Source organism: Schistocerca gregaria, chromosome 4 (assembly GCF_023897955.1).
Source record: "Schistocerca gregaria isolate iqSchGreg1 chromosome 4, iqSchGreg1.2, whole genome shotgun sequence".
In the NCBI taxonomy this organism is placed as follows: Eukaryota; Metazoa; Arthropoda; class Insecta; order Orthoptera; family Acrididae; genus Schistocerca; species Schistocerca gregaria.
This window is the reverse complement of record NC_064923.1, coordinates 771,283,130-771,293,302: the sequence shown is the minus strand read 5'-3', so window position 1 is coordinate 771,293,302 and position 10,173 is coordinate 771,283,130.

Sequence of the window (10,173 nt, the reverse complement as noted above, 5' to 3'; positions counted from 1 at the left end):
ATGCCAGGATGCCTTCAGGAGAAAGCAAGTTCCTTATGCATGAGGTCTTCTGGACAGCATGCTGCTGCTGCCACTGCTGGGCTGGTGAACTTCTGGCACAAGTTTTTTAAAATAAAGCCACCTTTCACCGTGAGCTCTATCCCTAATCAGCTTCTCCCTCACTGAGAGCCAGTTAGCTTCCACTGCCTGTGGAGGCAGATCACTGCTGAAGAGGTTGCAGCTTCATTGCCACCTAGAGCTTCTGCTGTCAGCCCGGATGGCCTCTCACTGGTACAACTGCACCGCCTGCCACTGGAGGTCACTGTTAAAATCTTGAACCCGTTTACCCTCTCCCACAAGCTTCCCTCCTCTGAACCAGGACCACCTTGTGGCCCAAAACAGCCGCACCAGCATCCCTCACTGACTTTCGGCCCATCGACATCTCTTTGATGTTAAACAGGCTCTATCACAAGATGCTGGCGACGTGCACATGCAGTCATGTGATGTGAATGACCATCAGCAGGTGTTCATACCTTGGGATCTGATGCTGGAGAACACCTTCAGCCTCGACCAAATTCTCATTAGCCCCATCTGCCGCTGTTGCTGTGTGTTTGTGGCCTCCCTTTATGTACCTAAGGTATTTAATTCATTTGAGCGTACACCTCTTTGCCCCATGCTGAAAGCCCATGGATTATGAATAGGGATGCTATAAAAATATAGCACAACCCTCATTGATGGGGGGGGGGGGAGAATGTTCACAAGTCCCTGCCCATGCGGTCAGCAAGGGGCGTTCGGCAAGGTTGCTTATCCTCTCTCCTATTTAACATTGGCACGCATCATGTTTTAGGCCAGCTGCCCTCCCAAATAGGTTGTGGTGTCCGACCGCTACAAGGTGGTGAAGGTCGATTCCAACGTCACCTTCACTACTAGCAACACCACTATGCCAGTGCACCACGTGGGTAGGATCTCCTGTTACCTAGGGCTGCAGTTCTCTCCTTCAGGCCAGTGCATCTTCCCTTTGAGGCGCCTCATCAAGGAGCAACTGGGCGTCATAAGACGAGCGCATCTGAAGCCACAGCAGTGGCTCTATGCATTCCGAGAGGTGCTTCTTCCTGGCCTGTACCGTGGCCTCCCTTGAGCTGAAGAGGTAAATCTACATATAGCCCAATCTTTCATGATTCAAGCTGTGTAAACAACTTTTTTATAAAATAAAATGCAAACGACACATTGAAAGTTAATTAATCTTCACATAACGAATCTCCAGTATTTCTCTGTTTCAAGAATAATCACAGAAATGCTTCATTTTGAAATGCGAAAATAAATGGTTGATACTGGTATACAGGGTGGTCCATTGACAGTGACTGGGCCAAATATCTCACGAAATATACATCAAACGATAAAACTACAAACAACGAAACTTGTATAGCTTGAAGGGGGAAACCAGATGGCGCTATGGTTGGCCCGCTAGAGGCGCTGCCATAGGCCAAACTGATATCAACTGCTTTTTATAAAAATAGGGACCCCCATTTTATTACATATTCGTGTACTACGTAAAGAAATATGAATGTTTTAGTTGGACCACTTTTTTCGCTTTGTGATAGATAGCAGTGTAATAGTCACAAACGTATAAGCACGTGGTATCACGTAACATTCCGCCAGTGCAGACGATATTTGCTTCGTGATACATTACCCATGTTAAAATGAACCGTTTACCAACTGCGGAAAAGGTCGATATCCTGTTGATGTATCGCTATTGTGATCAAAATGCCCAACGGTTGTATGCTGTGTATGCTGCTCGGTATCCTGGACGACATCATCCAAGTGTGCGGACCATTCGCTAGATAGTTTATTTATTTAAGGAAATGGGAAGTGTTCAGCCATATGTGAAATGTCAACCACGACCTGCAATAAATGATGATGCCCAAGTAGGTGTTTCAGCTGCTATCGCGGCAAATCCGCACATCAATTGCAGACAAATTGCGCGAAAATCGGTAATCTCAGAAACGTAGGTATTGAGAATGCTACATCAACATCGATTGCAACTGTACTATATTTCTATGCACCACGAATTGCATGGCGACGACTTTGAATGTAGTGTACAGTTCTGCCACTGGGCACAAGAGAAATTACGGGCGATGACAGAGATTCTGCACGCGATCTATTTAGTGAAGAAGCACCATTCACCAACAGCGGTAACGTAAAACGGCACAATATGCACTACTGGGCAACGGAAAATCCACAATGACTGCGACAAGTGGAACATAGCGACCCTGGCAGGTTAATGTATGGTGCTGCATTATGGGAGGAAGGATAATTGGCCCCCATTTTATCGATGGCAATCTAAATGGTGCAATGTATGCTGATTTCCTACATAACGTTCTACCGATGTTACTACAAGATGTTTCACTGCATGACAGAACAGCGATGTACTTCCAATATGATGGATGTCCGGCACATCTATAAGGTAAATAGGCTCCTTTACACCACATGCGTTATAGAGTCCTACAGGAGGACAATGCTACCGGTGCCAGAGGTTTCACCATGGCAGCCGAAACTGCAGGTTGGACCCGCGCTGTGTAAAGTGGGCAGGCCCACACCTTACCTCCCTGTGCAAAAAGCCTAGGAAAGCTGACGCAACATGTGTTCACTGCCAGGGCAAACACCCTGCTAGCTACAAAAAATGCCCCACGTGGATCGCTGTAACGCAATCCATGCAGAACAAACCAAAAGCAAAAGCTGGGAAAGCAAATCCAGCCCCTGCTATCAACCCAAAGGACTTCCCCATATTAAACTCGCGCGGACGCGCTCAGCAACGTCAGGAGGCGACTGCCGCTAGGCAGCCTGCTGCTACCCCCTCCACCTCAGCCACCGCCCCCCACTCCCTCACCGCTGCGGTGAGGCACACACTGCCGGCTGCTGGCCTTGAGCAGTCGGTCTGGAGTCTCCCGCCAGGCAACCCAACTGCAGCTGACGATACACTGGCCCAACTGCAAGGGCTAGACAGTGTGCTGGGCTCCTTTAACATTGTTTGTTGTTGTCTTCAGTCCTGAGACTGGTTTGATGCAGCTCTCCATGCTACTCTATCCTGTGCAAGCTGCTTCATCTCCCAGTACCTACTGCAACCTACATCCTTCTGAATCTGCTTAGTGTACTCATCTCTCGGTCTCCCTCTACGATTTTTACCCTCCACGCTGCCCTCCAATGCTAAATTTGTGATCCCTTGATGCCTCAAAACATGTCCTACCAACCGATCCCTTCTTCTAGTCAAGTTGTGCCACAAACTTCTCTTCTCCCCAATCCTATTCAATACCTCCTCATTAGTTACGTGATCTATCCACCTTATCTTCAGTATTCTTCTGTAGCACCACATTTCGAAAGCTTCTATTCTCTTCTTGTCCAAACTAGTTATCGTCCATGTTTCACTTCCATACATGGCTACACTCCATACAAATACTTTCAGAAACGACTTCCTGATACATAAATCTATATTCGATGTTAACAAATTTCTCTTCTTCAGAAACGCTTTCCTAGCCATTGCCAGTCTACATTTTATATCCTCTCTACTTCGACCATCATCAGTTATTTTACTTCCTAAAAAGCAAAACTCCTTTACTACTTTAAGTGTCTCATTTCCTAATCTAATTCCCTCAGCATCACCCGATTTAATTTGACTACATTCCACTATCCTCGTTTTGCTTTTGTTAATGTTCATCTTATATTCTCCTATCAAGACACTGTCCATTCCGTTCAACTGCTCTTCCAAGTCCTTTGCTGTCTCTGACAGAATTACAATGTCATCGGCGAACCTCAAAGTTTTTACTTCGTCTCCATGAATTTTAATACCTACTCCAAATTTTTCTTTTGTTTCCTTTACTGCTTGCTCAATATACAGATTGAATAACATCGGGGAGAGGCTACAACCCTGTCTCACTCCTTTCCCAAACACTGCTTCCCTTTCATGCCCCTCTACTCTTATGACTGCCATCTGGTTTCTGTACAAATTATAAATAGCCTTTCGCTCCCTGTATTTTACCCTGCCACCTTTAGAATTTGAAAAAGAGTATTCCAGTCAACATTGTCAAAAGCTTTCTCTAAGTCTACAAATGCTAGAAACGTAGGTTTGCCTTTCCTTAATCTTTCTTCTAAGATAAGTCGTAAGGTCAGTATTGCCTCACGTGTTCCAACATTTCGACGGAATCCAAACTGATCGTCCCCGAGGTCTGCATCTACCAGTTTTTCCATTCGTCTGTAAAGAATTCGCGTTAGTATTTTGCAGCCGTGGCTTATTAAACTGATAGTTCGGTAATTTTCACATCTGTCAGCACCTGCTTTCTTTGGGATTGGAATTATTATATTCTTCTTGAAGTCTGAGGGTATTTCGCCTGTCTCATACATCTTGCTCACCAGATGGGAGAGTTTTGTCAGGACTGGCTCGCCCAAGGCCGTCAGTACTTCCAATGGAATGTTGTCTACTCCGGGGGCCTTGTTTCGACTCAGGTCTTTCAGTGCTCTGTCAAACTCTTCACACAGTATCGTATCTCCCATTTCGTCTTCATCTACATCCTCTTCCATTTCCATAATATTGTCCTCAAGTACATCGCCCTTGTATAAACCTTCTATATACTCCTTCCACCTTTCTGCTTTCCCTTCTTTGCTTAGAACTGGGCTGCCATCTGAGCTCTTGATATTCATACACATGGTTCTCTTCTCTCCAAAGGTCTCTTTAATTTTCCTGTAGGCAGTATCTATCTTACCCCTAGTGAGATAAGCTTCTACATCCTTACATTTGTCCTCTAGCCATCCCTGTTTAGCCATTTTGCACTTCCTGTAGATCTCATTTTTGAGACGTTTGTATTCCTTTTCGCCTGCTTCATTTACTGCATTTTTATATTTTCTCCTTTCATCAATTAAATTCAATATTTCTTCTGTTACCCAAGGATTTCTAGCAGCCCTCGTCTTTGTACCTACTTTATCCTCTGCTGCCTTCACTACTACATCCCTCAGAGCTACCCATTCTTCTTCTACTGTATTTCTTTCCCCTATTCCTGTCAATTGTTCCCTTATGCTCTCTCTGAAACTCTGTACAACCACTGGTTCTTTCAGTTTATCCAGGTCCCATCTCCTTAATTTCCCACATTTTTGCAGTTTCTTCAGTTTTAATAGATTGTGGTCAGAGTCCACATCTGCCCCTGGAAATGTTTTACAATTTAAAACCTGGTTCCTAAATCTCTGTCTTACCATTATATAATCTATCTGATACCTTTTAGTATCTCCAGGGTTCTTCCACGTATACAACCTTCTTTCATGATTCTTAAACCAAGTGTTAGCTATGATTAAGTTGCGCTCTGTGCAAAATTCTATTAGGCGGCTTCCTCTTTCATTTCTTAGCCCCAATCCATATTCACCTACTATGTTTCCTTCTCTCCCTTTTCCTACACTCGAATTCCAGTCACCCATTACTATTAAATTTTCGTCTCCCTTCACTATCTGAATAATTTCTTTTATTTCATCGTACATTTCTTCAATTTCTTCATCATCTGCAGAGCTAGTTGCCATATAAACTTGTACTACTGTAATAGGTGTGCGCTTCGTATCTATCTTGGCCACAATAATGCGTTCACTATGCTGTTTGTAGTAGCTTACCCGCATTCCTATTTTCCTATTCATTATTAAACCTACTCCTGCATTACCCCTATTTGATTTTGTGTTTATAACCCTGTAGTCACCTGACCAGAAGTCTTGTTCCTCCTGCCACCGAACCTCACTAATTCCCACTATATCTAACTTTAACCTATCCATTTCCCTTTTTAAATTTTCTAACCTACCTGCCCGATTAAGGGATCTGACATTCCACGCTCCGATCCGTAGAACGCCAGTTTTCTTTCTCCTGATAACGACATCCTCCTGAGTAGTCCCCGCCCAGAGATCCGAATGGGGGACTATTTTACCTCCGGAATATTTTACCCAAGAGGATGCCATCATCATTTAATCATACAGTAAAGCTGCATGTCCTCGGGAAAAATTACGGCTTTAGTTTCCCCTTGCTTTCAGTCGTTCGCAGTACCAGCACAGCAAGGCCGTTTTGGTTAATGTTGCAAGGCCAGATCAGTCAATCATCCAGACTGTTGCCCCTGCAACTACTGAAAAGGCTGCTGCCCCTCTTCAGGAACCACACGTTTGTCTGGCCTCTCAACAGATACCACTCCGTTGTGGTTGCACCTACGGTACGGCCATCTGTATCGCTGAGGCACGCAAGCCTCCCCACCAACGGCAAGGTCCATGGTTCATGGGGGGTCCTTTAACATACCCAAAATAATCAGCACCATCAAATCAACGGTGTAGCAAGTTCAAGCAGTCCCAGACAAGCTATCAAAGCTGTTAATAATAGCATCATCTATCTTGTCTTTCTTTGATGGACCGTAATCAAAGAAGATCACTCTTCATAATAAACTGGAATGCCAATGGTATTTCGAATCAGAAGCAAACACTGGAGCATTTTCTCGATGACAATGGTGTCGATATAGCGCTCATATCAGAGACGCACCTGCGCCCACAACAGACCTTAGCTATAAGAAATGTCAGTATGTATAGGAATGATAGAGTAAACCGCCCTGGAGGCGGCACACTAGTACTAGTTAAAAATAGGTTAGCCTATAGGTTAGTCGGAGAGTTGAAGCAAGCGCAATTGAAATCAAAACAGAACAAGGCCTTGTAATACTAGTCGCAGTCTATCACCCCCCTGGTAGGAACATCCCCACTAACGACATAGATTCACTATTAAACTTAGGCCCCAAAGTCATACTTGGTGGAGACTTGAATGCTACAGAACCCCCTAGGCTCAATAACCGAAGGGACATAGAAAATGCCGTGGAGCACTTTACCGACATTTTAAAAGTCTGTAGCAGCAAACAACCACTAGGACTAGACACCTGAACAGGCGCCAAGACCTGCCAGAGGAAATACAAGAGCTGCTTCGCACTAAACGCCGCTTCAGGAAACGTTGGCAGGCCTACAGAGACCCCATAGACAGGCGCATAGCGAGCAGCCTTGCTCAAGAAGTGAGGGTCCACCTGCAAGAGTACAGAAGTGCACGCTGGGAGCAGACACTTCAGGAAACACAAGACAACCCACAGAAATTTTGGCGAATCGTAAAGTCGCGTAAGGAGACGACAAAATCCATCAAACCGCTCCACGGAGAAAATGGGCTTGTCTATGATCTCCCTGAAAAAGCAGAAGCTATGGCCAACTCGCTAGAGCTACAGTTTCGCGAAAACATAATTGACGACGAAGACGCTGACGAGCACGAAGAGACAGTAATCCGTACAGTCCCAGGAATCCTGAGAAGACGCCCTGAGACCGTATTTGAGCCTGTGTCCTGCCAAACAGTCTGCTCAACCATAAACGGGATCGGTAACTCCAAATCCCCAGGCCCCGACGGCATAAAGCCACTACAGCTCAAACATCTTCCCAACTCAGCTTTCCTTTATCTAACCAACATCCTCAACGCCTGCCTGGAACACAACCACTTCCCATCGGCATGGAAGATAGCCAAAGTCATCACACTTCCAAAACCTGATAAAAATCCCCTCTTTCCCCAGAATAACAGACCCATATCCCTCCTATGCATACTAGGCAAAGTCCTCGAGCAACAAATCCTGAAGCCATTTCAAACCTTCCTCACCGAAAGGAATATCACCATCCCAGAGCAGTTTGGTTTTTGTGCCGGACACAGCACAATCTCACAGGCCACCCGGGTGGTGGAGAAGATCTGCAAGGCTAGGGCAAACAGGCACAGCACGGGGGCAGTCTTCTTAGACATAGAAAAGGCCTTCGATCGTGTCTGGCACGACGGCCTACTTTATAAGCTCCACCAGTATGACTGTCCCCAGCATCTGCTGAAGATCCTCCACTTGTTCTTAAGCAATAGGAAATTCTTTGTGTATATGGATAGATTTAAGAGTAGTATTAAGACAATCGAGGCAGGAGTGCCCCAAGGTTCTGTCCTGGGACCCATCCTGTATAGCTTGTACACAAACGACATACCGAAGCGGGACAGCACCCATCTAGCCCTCTTTGCCGACGACACAGCTATTTACGCCAGCCACCCGAACCCAAATTACATCGTCCTAAACATCCAGAAGCACCTTGACCAGATCACGCAATGGTGCAACTTCTGGAAAATCAAACTAAATCCAACTAAGTGCAATACAATTATGTTCACAACCAGGAGAAGGCCACCCAACCATCAACTCTCCATCGATGGAAGGGACCTTCCCTGGTGTGACACAGTAAAGTACCTTGGTCTGAAAATTGACAGCAAACTTTTATGGAATGCACACATAGCCGACGCATGTAATCAGGGCTCGGCTAGGCTGTACCAGTTATATCCATTGCTCAAGGGCAACGGACTGTCCACCGAAGTAAAGCTAAAAATCTGGAAGATGGTGGTCCTTCCTGCAATACTCTATAGCTGTGAGATCTGGGGCATGGCCGCAGACACTCATCTTAGAAAAGTACAAATAGTACAAAACAAGGCCCTCAGGATAATCACAGACGCTCCCTGGTTCGTACCAAACACACTCATTCACATAGACACAAACACACCCACAATCACCACAGTCATCCAGCAAAGAACACAGTCTTTCTACACAAATGCAGAAAACTCACCATACGAGACCATCACTAGCTTGGGATCTGACCCACTTCATATTAACTATAAACATCCTAAGAACACACTAACGAGACACTTTAGGTATTAAGTCACAGTAAAACATAAACAAAATACACAAAAAAATAAACAAAGAAAATAATTATATATCAAAAAATGTTAAAATCCAACAAAACCATGCATCTGGAAACCCTAGCTGAGACAGAAGGCATTAAGGCAAAAGCCACAGGACCTTTAAAACTACATGGGCAGATACCCAGACATGAGCAACGGCGGCACATAGCTCGCGTGCGGTTGAAGTGGTATTGAATAGCAAATTTCGTGACAGGTGGATTGGTCGTCAAAGCACCATACCATGGCCCACATGTTCACTGGATCTGATGTCCCCGGATTTCTTTCTGTGGGGAAAGTTGAAGGATATTTGCTATTGTGATCCACCGACAATGCCTGACAACATGCATCAGCACATTGTCAATGCATGTGCGAGCTTAACAGAAGGCCAACTACTCGCTGTTGAGGGGAATGTCGTTACACATATTGCCAAATGTGCTGTGGCTGACGGACATCATTTTGAGCATTTATTGTATTAATGTGGTATTTACTGTAACAGCACGCGTTCTCAGAAATGGTAAGTTCACAAAGGTACATGTATCACATTGGAACAACCGAAATAAAACGTTCAAACGTACCTACGTTCTGTATTTTAATTTAAAAAACCTACATCTAAAATTGTGAACCATATGTTTGCGACTATTACAGCGCCATCTATCACAAAGCGAAAAAAGCGGTCCAACTAAAACTTTCATATTTCTTTACGTACAACACGAATATGTAATAAAAATGGTGGTTCCTATTTTTTTTTTAAATCGCAGCTGATATCCGTTTGACCTATGGCAGCGCCAGCTAGTGGGCCAACCATAGCGTCATCTGTTTTCCCCCTTCAAGCTAGACAAGTTTCATTCTTTGTAGTTTTTTCGTTTGAAGCTTATTTCGTGAGATATTTGGCCTGGTCACGATCAATGGTCCATCCCGTATAAGTCGCCTGTTACCAACTAACGAAATGTTATTGTCAAATTTACAGCTGTAGTTTCGCACGCAATAGTTCTTAAATTTTGGTGTGACGTCCTTCTGAAATTTGCAAACAAAATATTGTCGTTACTTTGTACTTCTGGTACCTCTGTTATAGGCCCCTATTTCTCTACCTACAGTTGCTTCTCCGTTTTCTTTTCCTGTCGCCTTTTCATCGCAATAAACGCAGCACAGGCACCCAAGCCAAGAATGGGATTCATAGCAGACTGTTTGTGCAATGAGGCAATATGTTGACATGAGAATGCCTGTGTGTACATGTGTTCTTTCCACAAATTTTTGTGTGTGCCCTTTTATTCATGTGCACCTGTGATGCCTAGGAGGAAAGAGGCATCGTTAAGCGCGACGTAAGCCATAGAAAATGTGAAATGCTTGTTCACTAACAACTGATGTAACTGCGAGAATGTTAACTGCAAGCATTTTTATTTGTTTGATTAAGG